Consider the following 15,258-nt stretch of genomic DNA (forward strand, 5'->3'; position numbering starts at 1 on the left):
ACTGCTGCTAAACTATCTGAACATTCCACTTGGGTACATTTGTCGGATATACGGACATTTAATCCGATACTATAATTGGACTGTTGCATTATCTTTTCTCTCTGAAGTAGACTGACGACTGCAGGAAAAGAAAATGTTATGTTTACTAACCTGTGTATATGTACTAACGTATACATGGCCACTTGTTACTTCTTTCCCTCTCCAACAGGCCCCTGTTTCAGGTTTAACAAATTTGTGGGTACAGACAATACAAGAATTAGTAAAGGCTCTTCCAGCAGATATTACGGATTGTATCGTCTGTACTCCACATCAAAAAGCCCATTCACATGTCCCAGCCATTTCCTTTCCAGTTCCATTACACCATATTTTAGGATTTAAAGATAATGGACCACACAATATGACCATAGATCCATTAGCAGGACAAACATGGACACAATATTTGGGTAATGCCAAACCTCCCCCACTTACAGCTGATTTACCAAAAAATGGTTTTCTTTGCCTTAGTAATGTTACTTCCCCGAACCCTATTCCTTGCAACTATACTTACTCCACATACAATACAACATGGATTATTCGTAAGGGAACCATCTTACCCAGCACCCCTTTCACTGACATTGTAATAAGCTGTAATTGCACATTTTCACATATTACTGCATCTCCTCCACCAGGTTGCCTCCCATGTATAGCAAATCTGTCAAAGATTGTACATGTAGCCACCGACACCCAATATATACGCACTTTCAATTCCACATACACTGCCTGTCCACGTCTGTGTGACCTCTTCAACATAGCAGACAATAACTGTTCATCTGAAAATGACTTATCTTTGGTTCCTTGTAGTGTATTAGGAAAATATAAATCTCCTTTTGTTTATGGCCCTTATGACAATAGCAATGATACCGTAATACAAAACTTTGCAAATCTTTATGTTGGACATTATTGGTTGTGTGATGGAATAGTCTTCCTCAAACTCCCTACATACTATGAATTTTGTGTGTTAGTTACATTTAACTATTTTTCTCGAATTATTCCATTAAATCACCCTATGCATACCCGCTCCCGAAGGAGTATTCCCTCAGCTGTCCCTGAAGATCAAGCAATCCAACTCTCATTGGATTATATTAACACAACCTACCCTTTAACTAAAACTAGATTAGATGCATTAAGCTATACCTCATGGTTACCATTTGCCCAACCTGCAGTTGCAGCTGAATTGGGAATGGCCATTCGGCGACTACAATCTGTTCTCCATGTAGTCACGCATGAATTAGAGATCGCCCTTAAAGCCCTTCAAGACACGGTAGATGAATTAACTACGGTTTCTACATATAATCGACATGGTCTGGACTATATATTGGCTGCCCAAGGCGGATTGTGTACGGTACTTAATAGCTCTGAATGTTGTACAGTAGTGGTTAATCGCTCTCATATAGTTTACAATGCAATGCAAAAGATACAAGAACTGGCTAGACTTCAAGTTAGCGATTTTGAGGGAGGAATCTCAGTAACTTGGTGGGATTCCATAACCTCCTGGTTTTCTAACTTATCTAGTCATTTGAAGGGGATAGTAGGAGTTTTTCTTGGATTACTAGTTTTAGGTATAATGTTATGTTTTTGTATTCCATGTATTTGTTCAGTATTACAATATTGTCGACCAAAGATGCCAACACCAAAACCAGTAACCAATATGATAGCGTATAGCAATATAAACTTGAGAACTACTAGAATGGTCCAAACCACAATCAGTACAGATGATAGCTGGGAAACGGAAAGTGAGAGCAGTTAAAAAAGGGAGGTCCTAGGGAGGTGTCCACAGATACAAAGAAGAAAACCCTAGTCTCTATGCTGTTCCCCTGTGTGAAGAATGAAGACACCTAATGTGAGCCAGAGTCAATCTGGCTCAAGGGAGGATTGTAGAACATACTAATGGAAAAAATACCAGAGGCCTCAAAATGAATTAAGGCTCTGAAGAAAGAAGAAGAAGCTATGGTGAACTATGGCCTAGTTTTGCAAAGCAACATATGAACTATGGCCTAGTAACACACACATTAGCAGAATCCAGGTGAAACGTCAACAAGTGAAGTCACAGGATGAGCATAAGATAAGAAGATGACAGGTCTGAGAAAGGGTATCTGTGAAGATAACAGATCTGAAAAAGGGTATCTGTGAAGAAAGTTTGTGCATATGAAGTAAGATAAGATTAAACGGGAACAAAGAGTAGCTGCACTTAGCAGCAAGGTTAACTGAAATCTTGTGGTTTTGGAACAAATAGTAGTTATCAATTAGCTTACAGAAAATGTATATAAAAAGAGCTTGCAAAAAGAAAAAAATTAAGCAAATGTTCCAGACCATAGATGTGCTATGTACATGTTGTAAGTATACCTTTGCTTCCTGCGTATACCATTGCTTATACTCAGTATAATAAATATATTATTGTGTGATTTAAGACTTAGTCAGAGTTGTCATTACAAACATCTGTGATTTAGATGTTTAGAATACTTTCCACTATTTTCCCTGGCACTGAAGTCAGGCTAACTAGTCTGTAGTTTCCCGGATCGCCCCTGGAGCCCTTTTAAAATATGGGGGTTACATTAGCTATCCTCCAGTCTTCAGGTACAATGGATGATTTTAATGACAGGTTACAAATTTTTACTAATATGTCTGAAATTTCATTTTTTAGTTCCTTCAGAACTCTGGGGTGTATAGCATCCGGTCCAGGTGATTTACTACTCTTAAGTTTGTCAATCAGGTCTACCACATCTTCTAGGTTCACCGTGATTTGGTTCAGTCCATCTGAATCATTACCCATGAAAACCTTCTCTAGTATGGGTACTTCCCCAACATCCTATTCAGTAAACACAGAAGAAAAGAAATCATTTAATCTTTCCGCGTTGGCGTTATCTTCTCTAAGTGCCCCTTTAACCCCTCGATCATCTAACGGTCCAACTGACTCCCTCACAGGCTTTCTGCTTCGGATATATTTAAAAAAGTTTTTACTGTGAGTTTTTGCCTCTATGGCCAACTTCTTTTCAAATTCTCTCTTAGCCTGTCTTATCAATGTCTTACATTTAACTTGCCAACGTTTATGCATTATTCTATTTTCTTCTGTTGGATCCTTCTTCCAAATTTTTGAATGAAGGCCAAAATAGCTTCTTTCACCTCCCCTATTAACCATGCTGGTAATCGTTTTGCCTTCTTTCCACCTTTCTTAATGTGTGGAATACATCTGAATTGTGCTTCTAGGATGGTATTTTTTAACAATGTCCATGCCTCTTGCACACTTTTTAATTTTGTAGCTGCTCCTTTCAGTTTTTTTCTAACTATTTTTCTCATTTTAGCAAAGTTTCCCTTTTGAAAGTTTAGCACGAGAGCCATGGATTTGCATACTGTCCCCCTTCCAGTCATTAAATCAAATTTGATCAGATTATGATCACTATTGCCAAGCGGCCCCACCACTGTTACCCCTCTCACCAAATCCTGCTCTCCACTGAGAATTAGATCTAAAATTGCTCCCTCTCTCGTTTGTTCCTGAACCAATTGCTCCATAAAGCTATCATTTATTCCATCCAGGAACTTTATCTCTCTAGCGTGTCCCGTTGATACATTTACCTAGTCAATATTGGGGTAATTGAAGTCTCCCATTATTACCGCACTACCAATTTGGTTAGCTTCCATAATTTATTTTAGCATTTCACTGTCAGTCTCACCACCTTGACCAGGTGGATGGTAGTATACCCCTATCACTATAGTCTTCCCCGACACACAAGGGATTTCTACCCATAAAGATTCAATTGTGCATTTAGTCTCATGCAGGATGTTTATCCTGTTGGACTCTATGCCATCCCGGACATAAAACACCACACCGCCTCCCGGGTGCTCCTTTCAGTCATTGCGATAGTTTGTACCCCAGTATAGCACTGTCCCATTGGTTGTCCTCCTTCCACCATGTCTTTGAGATGCCAATTAAGTCTATGTCATCATTCACTGCTATACATTCTATACATTTTAATTCTCCCATCTTACTTCTTAGACATCTGGCATTAGCATACAAACATTTCAAAGTTTGTTTTTTGTTTGTATTTTCATTCTGCTTTTTAATTGATAGGAATAAGTTAGAATTTTTTAGTTCAGGTGAGTTTTTAGTTACAGGCATTTGGACTACTTTTCTTATTATTGGAACCTCACTGTCGGGATGCCCTAATTCTAATGCATCATTAGTATCCTTTTACGATACCTCTCTCCGAACCATGCGTTGCTGAGCAACTGTCGGCTTTCCCCTTTGTTCTAGTTTAAAAGCTGCTCTACCTCCTTTTTAAAGGATGCACTAATACTTCTAAATCATACGGTTATAACTTTGCAAAAATTTTATAATCTGCGTTAAGAAGTAAAATTCGCCTCTAATTAGATATGGAGAGTGGGTCATGGTTAGGCTTGGTAAATACCACAATTTTAGCCTCAGTAAAATGAGGAGACGGCAGTTCAGAGTACTACATTGAAGTGTAAAAATCGTCGAGATGGGGGATAAGCATGGAAGCAAATGATTTGTAGAATTCAGCAGGAATTCCATCCAAACCAGGAGCTTTCCTACTCTTAAGGGAGGTTATCGCAGTCTCTATCTCTGTGAGAGATATAGGTCTGTTTAGTACATCTTTATCAGTAGAGGAAATAGAGGGATGATTAAGACTAGAGAGAAAGTTAGAGAAGAGCGAAGGATCATGTCTAGATTTGGAGGCATAAAGAGAAGAGTAGTAGGAATGGAATTCCCTTAGTATTCCTTCTGACGTGGTAATAATATTGCCATCAGTATAGCAAAGATACGTTGCCGCTGTTTACGTGAGCACAGATAGGATGCTAGCAGTTTACCATTTTTGTTATGTTCAGAGTAATATCTAGATTTGTGCAGGAACATATCCTTGCCAACTTGAGAGCTAAGCAAGGAATTGTACTGGTATTTGAGTTTGTATAACTGGTGAAGTTTGTTGGGGTTTTGAGAGGCTATATGCTCTTTCTCAAGAACAGCAATGCTTGTTTCCAAATCACGTATCAATTCTCGCTCCTGCTTACAAATGTGAACAGAGTAGGAGATGACTTCAGATCTGAGCATAGCCTTAAAGGCCTCCCATATCATCATAGGAACTAATTCACCTGTATTATTATGCAAAAAGAAAGCAGGTATGAAGATCCACATTTTAGCCTGGAAGCTAGGGTCTTCCAGCAGAGCTACATTGAATCACCAGAAGGAAGAATTAGAAGGAGGAAGATTCCAATTGAGAGAAAGCCAGGCTAAGGCATGGTCTGAAATAATTATGGGATGAATATGAGAGTCATAGACAGAGGGTAAATGAAAAACAGAAACTAAAAGGTAATCGATACGGGAGTAGGAATGATGAGGAAAGGAAAAAAAACATGAAATCCTTGGCGTTGGGGTGGAGCAACCACCAGGGATCTGTTAAGTGAATGAGCTGACAGATTCTGGAGAACTTTATGAGCAGGGGAGGGGCGAGGGGGTCAAGTTAATTGACGGTCCAGAAATAGCTCTAAAGGCATATTAAAATCTTCACCGACAACCATAGGGTATTCTGCAAAAGTACACAATAAGGCTGCAACATCTTGAAAAAAAAAACTGTGGCCTCTGTGTTAGGCACACAACTGGGGTATTGTGAAAGCGACGAAAGCCGCGACCCATCATCCGTCCTGCTGAGTAAGTTGGAGCGGCAGAGATTTGTGAACTAAAATAGCAACTCCTGATTTCTTATGGACCGCAAGTGAAAAAAAAACTTGGCCAACCCAGTCCCTGCGCAGTTTAAGAGACTCTGCAGAAGACAAATGCACCTCCTGGAGAAAAACAATATCCAGTCAATTTGGATTTTAAGTATGATAAAACCTTTTGACGCTTAACACAGTGATTCAGGCCATTGACATTCAGTGTAGAACAGTGTAAATCATTAGCCGTGGTTACCATATAGTATAATATGGAAAGATACTATAATGGGGTCAAAACAGGGAAATGAGGGAAGCAGTACCATAAGACCTGAAACTGGGAATTGCTTCATTGGGGGATCTTTAAAGGAAGAAGAGGGAAGCAAGGACATCAAGGAAGTGAAAAAAACAAGCTAGCGCACTGGGTACTCAAGGTCCCTCTCAGGAAAAGGCTAGTAGGGGGTAGCGAGGCAAGGATATCAGGCTGCTCCAATCTTCAGGCAATATTGGAACAGCAAAAAGAACACAGCCCAGTTTAAAAAGTCATAGCCAAAAAGCTATAAGGTCCAGTATAGGCTGAGCAGGGAAAAACCATCGCTGATAGTTATTCAAGGAAGTCATAAACACCATTGTAAACTGCCACGCTGGCCTTCCAAGAAGACTGTTGGATCGATGAGGAGAAGAAGTGACTTCAGGATGTCATTGAAGTGCCCATGTGGAGACCGTCCAGATAGGAACATATGACCTTAGGATCTTCAGGGTAGATGGTATTGTTGTCGTGAGTGACTCACATCCGAGCAGGATATAGCAGGCCATAATTCACTCCAAGAGCATGCAGACGGGTTTGTAGATCCAAAAAGGCCTTCCAACAGGCTGCTGTATTTTTGGCGACATCAGGCAGAAACAACAAATGCATGCCGTCGTGCAATAAGGGTGATTTGGCCCTGGCGGTGGATAATATTTGCAAAACTTGTTGGTACAGCAACAGTTTAAGAATCTCAGGCCTGGGATTCATAGCGAAAGCAAGGGGCTGTGACAGCACCTGATGCACTCTTTCATCCTCCAGTGGAGAGTCAAACTGTTGGCCAAGACAGGTGGGTATCAGCTGACGCAGGAAGGGTAAGATATTGGGGCTCTCACGACCTTTGGTTATTCCTAGAATGCGAAGGTTGTTGCGCCAGTTATGGTTGGATAAGTCCTCAAAGTCACGCTGAAGAGAAGCTAGCTGCTGTGATGTACACTGAAGATCTGTAATGACGGATTGCAATCTTCTCTCTACAGCATCGAGGCATGGTGCGAAAGAGGCCACATTGGAATCAAGATCCAAAAGTTCTAACTCGATTGCACATGTAGTTTGGTGTTCCCTCCCAGTCCGCTTGGAGTGGACTGGGAGGGAACATCCCTACCCCCTACCTCTACTTACTCCCTTTTCCCCTCTCCTCACCCCCTAAACCCATCTTTTTTTTTTGTTTCATCACTTACATCAGCTATGGAGCTAAAGTGAATTGCAAACCGGCTGGCTATCCATGGTGCTGAACCACCCCGGCCCGCCCCCCTGGGATTTACGCGTACAGGCCTTTTAAAATCTAGTCAATGCTGTGTAACAGCATCCAAATTGGAGAGCATGATGCCAATCAGAAATTGGCACTGGCTCACGCACAATTGCTGACTGTCAATAAATTTACTGACAGTAAAAAAAAAAAAAAGTTTTACATAAAAATGATTTCATTTCAATAAAATTGTCGTTCACAATCTGCCTGTGTCACCAGGGCCATGTGCTCAGGCTCTGCAAGCCTGCTGTACTCAAGAGTCAGGAACTGTGTCTCTGTGTATAAAAGGGTGAATCTCAGCATGGTATATAAATCTGTGAACAATATGAAAAGGGTAAAATGTGTGTTCATAAAATTTAGGTTAGCAATAAAAATCTGCAAGACTGGCAGTAAAAAAATATGTTCATGAGTTGGCATCCATACTCTCATGACCACAAATCAAATCAGGAATCCAGAAGAATTTACCACAAAAGAAATGTAATGTCTTGTTTGTTTTCTCTTCAAAAGGCAATGGCCCTTAAAATAAATTAGGTCTGTGACTCAGGAAAATGAAAAACAAAAACCTTGCCTTTCACAGATCCCTGAATAATCTTCAGGTTCTTTGAATCTGTACAATCTTCAATTATTAGATGGATGTTAGCCACATTTCCCAAACTATCAAAAACACTAGGTCTTCAGCATAGCATGCACACTTACAGGTAAATTGTTAAACCCCGGCGCGCATAAATCCCGGGCCTTACGTGCGCCAGGCCTATTTTCAAATGGGCCCGGCCAAGCGCGTAAAACCCCGGTACATGATTAAGTGCCAGGGACTGGAAAGGGGGCAGGGAGGGGGGCAGGGAGGGGTGGGATTGGAGGCCGCCGGTACAGCAGGCATTTGCTGCTGTGCCGGAGAAGCATGCACCAGCAGTCAGCCGGCGCGTGCAAGTTGCTTCTGCTCCAGAGGAGCAGCAACTTAAAAAATAGGGAAGGTAGGTTAAGTTTAGGGGGTGGGGAGGAGAGGGGATGGGGAAGGGAGATTAGGTAGGTGGGTTGGAAAGTTCCCTCTCAGTCTGCTCCTTAATTGGAGCAGACTGAGAGGGAACTGGGAGAGGCCCGATCTCATCACCACGTGTGGTTTTAAAAAATTAGGCCAGCCTGCACGAATGGATTATAAAATCCAGTGTGCATAGCCCACAGATTTCATAACATGCGCGCTTTTGTTATAAAATAACCACATCCATGTATGCGTACCCGGAAGCGTGCGCACATGAACGCACGTGCGCAGCTCTTAAAATCTACCCCTTAGCCTAACTAGGGCAAAAGCTATCCCCTGACCTCTTTCCTTCTGATTCTTTTTCACCTTGAATAACATTGCTGCTCATGCATATTCACTGTGGAAATCCTGAAAACGCAAGTGGCTGTGGGATCATCAGTAGAGGTTCGGGAAGTCCTGTCATAGAAAATCACATTTAGAAAGTGACAAAGCAGTTTCATTCATTCTAGCTCTGTTTGTATCAAGGGGGATTAAAAGCTTACAAACATTCAGCTAATTCCATCTGAAACTTATTGCTGAAATATTTTTCATGCAAATAAATGCATTATATACTGTTTTGGTTTAAGTTACTGTAGCATAGTACCATCATTTTGGTTTAATGGATAATCTGTGCTACCTTGGGATTGCCACTTACTTGCCAAATAGCCAAACATTTGTTTTCTGAAATGACAAACCATGTTGGAGGTCCTAGTCACTGTCAATTTCTAAATTTCAGCCAAATTTTGGACCCTTTCTCTTCCAGGAAGTAAAAATGAATGATAAAATTGGCTTGCTTAAAGTCATCATAGGCATTTCTTTTGTAAGGGCATCACTTTGTAGTTTATAATTTTTGCACACACTTTTCCTAATTTATCAAGTACTAATTAAAACTACTAATTTCTAGAGCATTGTTAGGCATGGTCAGATAAATGTTCTGCTCTGAGTGGTCATGATCTAGACAAAACACATCGCAAAGAGTAGGGAGTGAAACCAATCAATAATGCTGTTCCATATAAATCAAAGTAAGGGTGCAGTGAAGACTTTCTTTTATCTTTCAGAAAACGGCTTTTATTGTAGACTTTAAAGGAGTACTAAAGAAGTACAGCCCCCCAACACAGCCATGCTTCGCCATGGGGGCTGCATTTATGAACATTTTTAGGGAACAATTCCCAAGTTTTTATCTAAACCAAAAGTGTACAGCTCAAAAGGTTTCTACAATGTGAGGCGTCCACATGAATATTGTCTGCTTGAGAGTTATAGATTCGTGAGTTTAATGCACTCATTGAAAAATACAGGACTTCAGATACTGTCGGGTAAAATATCCGGTATTTTTACCAACTGAGTTAAATGACAGACCTCAGCATTATTGACTGGTTTCACACCCTACTTACCCTTCGCTATGTGATTTCCTGAGTGATTCATATTTACTCCACACTAACGTTTTGCAATTTGCTTACTCAAAACACAGACTTGAGAAATGACAGGTTCAAGGAAATATATGCATTACTGTGAAAAAAGTTAAAATCAGTAAAAAAAAAAAAGAAATTGGTCAGGAGGAGCCAGAGTTTCAGAGTTAAAGGCAACCTAAAAGGGGCAGGTATTTAAAAATGCACTTGAATATGGCCAGAGAAGGGGCATGACGGTAATTCAGGGAGGTTGTTCTAGGCATATGATACAGTAACAGGCCGATACAGTACAGTGTGCTCAGCCGAGTGCACCATTTACCACGTGATTGGCTGCGTGTTTTCGAAGCATTTCTATTACCCTTTATATTGTAAGGGGTAATAGTGCATCAAAAATGTGCGGCCAACCCCCGAAAACTAATAGCGCTCATCACATGCAAATGCATGTTAATGAGGCTATTAGTTGCCCGGGATACTGAAAGTAAAATGTATGGCCAAGGGCAGGCGTTAAATTCTGAGCAACCCAGAAAACTGTACACAAAAGCAGAAAATACCTCTTTTCTGTACACCTTCCAACTTAATATCCTAATGATATTAAGTCGGAGGATCCAAAAATAAAAAAAAAAATTAAAAATCGGCCCACTGGTCAGCAGGTTAGAAAATAAATGCTCAGTTTTACCAGCGTCCGTTATCCTAACCCATGGCTGTCAGCGGGTTTGGAAATCAATGCTGTTAAAATAGAGCTTTGGTTGTCGGGACCCACTGACAGCCACCTCTTCGCTAATAAGGAGGTGCTAAGGACACACTATTGTCCCTAGTGCCTTCTCATTAGTGTGACCCCCTCATTTAAATAAAGAATAACGTACCCAGGACAGGTAGCTGGGCGCACGTCGGGAGAGCAGGAGCTCAGCACGGAGTGTCCGCTCTCCCATGATTCTTACTTTATAGGGCCTGTAAGGTAGAAAATGCAGAGTCTAGAGTTGGCAGAAGAGGAGGCCATAGGTAAAAGGAGCTTTACTGATACATAGAGGTCATGAGAAGAGATGCAGATTACTTGAATGTAATCCACTTTAAAGTGACACAATAGGTAGAGTATAAATAAATAAAATACCGTATATTATTATTTTTCTTAAATGAATAGAGAGGTAATGAAGAGAGTGAATGCACTTATAGATGAGAAGGAGAAGCTTGAAATGAATGCAAAAGCAAAAGTGAAGCCAATGAGGTAACTTGAAAACAGGAGCTACAGCTTTGTTATCCCTCTCAAAAAATAATAATAATAATAATAAAAAAAAATATATATATATCCAGGGATCAGAAGTGCAGTAAGACAAAAAAAAAAAAAAAGGAAACTTTAGAGACACCATCTAATATCAGGATCACAGGCAAGGAGTTATACAAATGATGATGAGAAAAGTGGTCTGGAGATAGGAATCAGGATAGAAGATGCAATTTCCTTTCCTCATCAGCAGCAAAGATGCAGGAAGCCCTCGATATTACCAGGAATGCTGTATTGCCAAAAGTACTCTCCTGTGTCCTTATCAGCATCCCTGCAGTTCTATTCTATTGTGGTATTATCAGCATCAGATACAAGCTCACATCCACACTAGAAAATTCCAAATAAGTTTACCAAAATAAACTGCCTCAGGACTGTTTTTGGACAACAGCATCCTTCACTAAAGATAAAATATTTTGATGAATGCCTGTTTATTGAGGAACATCTCTCTTAAAGCAGATAGTAGTGAGCATAGCATGACTGAAAAAGACTGGGAAATGTTTCCTGTACTTTCTATACTGTGCGGACAGACAACATTTTAGCATTGGTATGGAGTTGTAGGGGAGGAGTGAGGAAACATTTATTTCTTTTTCAGAGGCATGTTAGTGCCAAGGCAACTGCCTTTCTTGCTTTTTATTTTTTAATTCCTTGCAGGAAAAGCATGCTTGATTCCTGTGCCGATCTGACACCCTAATTGTTGTGTTAGTAGTGCTGGCATACTGTTGGTGATAGTAACACAATTTACCTATGATAACAGAGAAAAAAAATCTACTACTATATGATTTGATATTCACTATTCTCTGTATTGCCTTTATGGCATAATCTGGCATCTGCCCGGTATACCACCAACATGTCTCCCACACAATACTAGTAAAATCCAGTATATTGATTGTCATGACTATCTTGCTTCTGAACCTGGAAAGACTACATCATATAGAACAAGATAAAAACTAAAACACTATTAAAGATTCTGGGATTGTCCAGGAACATTCTCTCTGCCTGCTAATGGCATTGTCTGTTAGGGTAAGTAACCACTAGCACTCTTCCTTACTACAATTCCATGAATGTCAACTGCACTTCCCGAATTACATTACACCTAAATGAGCCCCAGTGGGAAATAAAAATTAAAGTCAAGCTAGTAGTGTCTGTGTTGGAGGTAAATGAAGAACATGGAGGAATTGCTAAGAATGATCAGATGTGGGAAATATGTTTTGTTTTAATAGAATAAGGGGGGAAAATAGTGGTAGATGTGATAGTAAAAGGCATGGCAGTCATTGCCATTCTCCAAGCTGTAGTTGCAGACCTTTAAATTAAAGCATCATGCCCTGAGTTCTCCTTTTTTTTCCAGTCCTGTCTACCATTTGTATAGCGCAATTCTAAGTTAATTCAGGAGCACAAGAAAACAGTTATTATGTGCTTAAGATTCCAATGTTCTTCTATAGCTCCTCCACACAAGCCTTCTCATTTACTGATTCTTCCTTAGAAAAATGTAGGTTAAGGGGCACAATCTTGTTGTGAGCCTGCTTGCAGAACCTACCACCCTGGTATATGTATGCATACTGAATGCTAGTACACAGTCACTGAACGACTCTAGCAGTTATACCTCTATTTCTGCACATACAGTACCAGTAACATCCCACTGTGATTTGAATTTTAAAATGTCTGTCTGGGGTTGTTATTGCAACTGGAACCTGGTCTTATACTCACTGTAGTGCCCAGGCCTCTTATATGTGTAAGACTGATATAAGCTCTAAGACATTATGGGGTAGATTTTATAAATCTGCGCCCACGCGTACTTTTGTTCGCACACCAGGCGAAAACAAGAGTACGCGGGATTTTAATAGAGACGCGCGTAGCCATTAAAATCCGGGGCTGGCACGCGCAAGGCTGTCCAAAATCGGCAGCCTGCGCACACTGAGCCGTGCAGCCTGCCTCCGTTCCCTCTGCTTCCCCCCACCTTCCCCTCCCTTCCCCTACCTAACCCACCCCACCAGCCCTATCTAACACCCCACCTCTTGTTGTACAAGTTATGCCTGCCCGAAGTAGGCGTAACTTGCGTGCGCCGGGCCAGCCGCTGGTGCACAATTCTCAGGCTCGGGAGCCATTTTGGAAGCCTCGGCCACACCCCCGAAACACCCCTGGGCCAGAACCATGCCCGCAGCCCCGCCCCCAAATGACGCGCCACCACGACACGCTCCCCGACACGCCCCCCAGAAAAGCCCCGGGACTTACATGTGGCCCGGGGCGCGCGCAGGGGGTTCTTCGGCCAGGTTTTTGGGGGGTACGCGTGTATCCCTTTGAAAATCTGGCCCATTCCTTTCTTTCTTTCATTGTTGGCTGGAATAGCTATTTAAGATGCTGATTTCATCATATTTATGCCTTCCTAGCTACCTGTTTCTGCCTCTTTCTTTTCTTTATGTAGCTCTTCCTGTCCCCATTTCTTCCTACAACATATACTGGAGAGTCAGAAATGGAATAAGTGTAATTAGATAAGATAATGTTAATGTGATCCAGAATAAGAACTATCTGATCCATGCTGTGACTGAGAGATTAAAATTTACAAAGCCATACCTTTTGAATCAGTTTTGGACAATGAGCATCCAAAACTCCGAATCAAAGGAGATTTCTGACATTTATTTTTTAATTATTACAAAGTTTGCTGGGGGAGGGTTACTAGGAGTTGGATTAGGATTGAGAATGTGTAGGCACCTCTACCCAGTATGGTAGAGAACCAAAGAGGAATAGAATATAAAATGTTTTTCATAAAGATTGAAAGCCTATAAGTGATCAAGTTTTTATAGAAGGCAGCTAGAACGAGTCTCCTGTGAAGAAAGGATAAAGAGATTAGGGGTCTTCAACTTAGAGAAGAGATGGTTGAGGGGCGATATGGAAGAAACCTATAAACAGGTAGAACAGGTACATGCAAAACAATTATTTACTCTTTACGACTAGAGGGCATTCAATGAAGTTACCAGGTGCTTTTAAGTCAAATAGGAGAAAATATATTTTTACTCAATGCATAATTAAATTATGGAATTTGCTGCTGGAGGATGTGGTGAAAGCTGTTAGTAGAGCTGGGTTTAAAGAAGGTTTGGATAAGTTCCTGGAGGAAAAGTCCATAAACCATTATTAAAGTGGACTTAGGGAAATTCACTACTTATCCCTGGGATAAGCATCATGGAATCTATTGATCTTTTTGGATCCTGCCAGGTACTTGTGATGCGGATTATCCACTGTTGAAAACAGGATAGTGAGCTTGATGGGCCTTTGATCTGACCCAGTATGGCAAATCTTAAGTTCCTATGTAAGTAAAATTTTGGAGAAAGAAAGAAAATGGGCATTTTCCACCTTTGTGGTTTTAGAAAAGGAAGAAAGCATAGCAGAGGCCAAAAGAAAGGGAGTTGAATGAATTGAGCATGTGCAGAATTCATGTTTAATCTTGTCAGGCTTTTCGTGGAAGAAGTCAGCCATAATCTGGGCAGAGAATAAAGGGGAAATGGGAGGCGGAGGCAGTTTGAGGAGGAAGATGAGTAAGAATGAGTGGGCAAGTGTTAGAGGAAGGTGCATTTGTTGAATGGCAAAATCTTGTTCTGTGAGTGTAACAGCAGACTGGAAGGAGGTGAGTATGAATTTGAAATTTAAGAGGTCAGCATGGGAATGGGATTTCAGCCTGAGTCATTCAGGAGAATGGTCACATGAAGGGAAGAAGCAAGCTTTGGAGGTAAGCCAAGGTTGGAGTTGGCACATTACAGGATGAGGGTGTGGCAGACCAAGGGTTTTCTAAAACAGGATAGTGTTATAAGAAGAAACTGCCTCATCAACCGCATCAAATAAGGATGCAGAGGGGAGGAGAGATGGGAAACGAGTGGAGAAGACATGGTGGTCAATACCTGGATATTCCTAAATGTGGTGATGGTGATTTCATGAGACTGTGGGAGAGGGCGATTAAGCAGGAAAGGTTTCAGATGATGGTCAGAGAAGGGAAGAACTGAGGCACAGAAGCCTGAGAAAGTACAACGGGAAGAATGGATTGGGTCAAGAGAGTGGCTGTACCAGTGAGAGGGAGCAGTGGAAAACAGTTTGAAATCAAATGAATTAGATTTTAACTTGGCCAAAAGAACACTGAGGGAGGTCATGGGACAGATCTATAAGATCATGGGTAGAAAAGAGCAAACCGCAAGTAAGCAATTGTTTCCCCTGTCTAAAAATACTAGGATCAGGGAGCATCCAAAAAAATTGTATGTTAGCAATTTCAAGACCAATGCAAGTGGATGAATGTTAAAGGTGTTGTTCATATTAAAGGCTCATATATGC

This window comes from Rhinatrema bivittatum, chromosome 2 (assembly GCF_901001135.1).
Source record: "Rhinatrema bivittatum chromosome 2, aRhiBiv1.1, whole genome shotgun sequence".
Taxonomy (NCBI): domain Eukaryota; kingdom Metazoa; phylum Chordata; class Amphibia; order Gymnophiona; family Rhinatrematidae; genus Rhinatrema; species Rhinatrema bivittatum.